Below are 1,066 nucleotides of genomic sequence, written 5' to 3' on the forward strand. Positions count from 1 at the left end.
CAGGACGGGGGCCCGGCTGCCCCCATCCCGCCCCTGCGCTGTACTTCACTTGTCCCACAGTGTACTCCCTGCCCGCTCACCCTCCCTTCCCTTCCCTCCCCGGTGGACACCAGCTCCCTGTTCCCGGTGTGTCTTCAGTAGGCTTGGAAGTACCACTCGTGCACCCCACAACCACGGGACCCGTGCACCCGGGAACCCACGGGACCTGTGCACCCAGGAACACGCGGGACCTGTGCACCACGGGACCCGGGAACCCACGGGACTTGTGCACAATGGGACCTGTGCACCACGGGACTTGTGCACCACAGGACCTGTGCACCACAGGACCCCTGTACCTGGGAACCCATGGGACCTGTGCACCACGGGACCCAGGAACCCACAGGACCTGTGCACCACAGGACCCGTGCACCCGGGAACCCATGGGACCTGTGCACCACGGGACCCAGGAACCCACAGGACTTGTGCACCACGGGACCCATGCACCCGGGAACCCATGAGACTTGTGCACCATGGGACCCGTGCATCCGGGAACCCACAGGACTCGTGCACCCCAAAACCATGGGACATTACAATTAAAATTAATTGCTAGTATCTGTTAAGATCATGGGGAAATTAGAGAAGACTGCAGCACAGCTAATTTTTTTATCGGTATTGAGAAATGACACACAGGATGCCCTGGATAACTCTGGGTTAGTTAGCTTGGAAAAAGAAAATGGGAAAACTAATCTGGGATTCAGCTGGATAAAGGTAGGATGTTACTTGCCAGTTAGCGTGGTTCAACAGAATTAGGGCTTGTCAAACCAACCCAAGTTCGTTCTTTTTATGACATGATAACTTTGGTTGATAACTGCTTGGTTGTAATAGACTTAGTACCACTCTTGTTTAAAAACGATCACTATAAAATATCAATAGAGCAATCATATAATGGATTAAAACCTGGATAATTGACAGATTTCAAGAAGCTGTCATCACTGATTGGAGCATTTCTCATGGGCTTTTATAGGGTCTGGTGCTATTCTACGCGTTCATAGTGATCTGAAGGTTATGAGCAAGATGCTCAGGGAAT

Source organism: Alligator sinensis, unplaced genomic scaffold (genome assembly GCF_000455745.1).
Source record: "Alligator sinensis unplaced genomic scaffold, ASM45574v1 scaffold278_1, whole genome shotgun sequence".
Lineage (NCBI taxonomy): Eukaryota > Metazoa > Chordata > Crocodylia > Alligatoridae > Alligator > Alligator sinensis.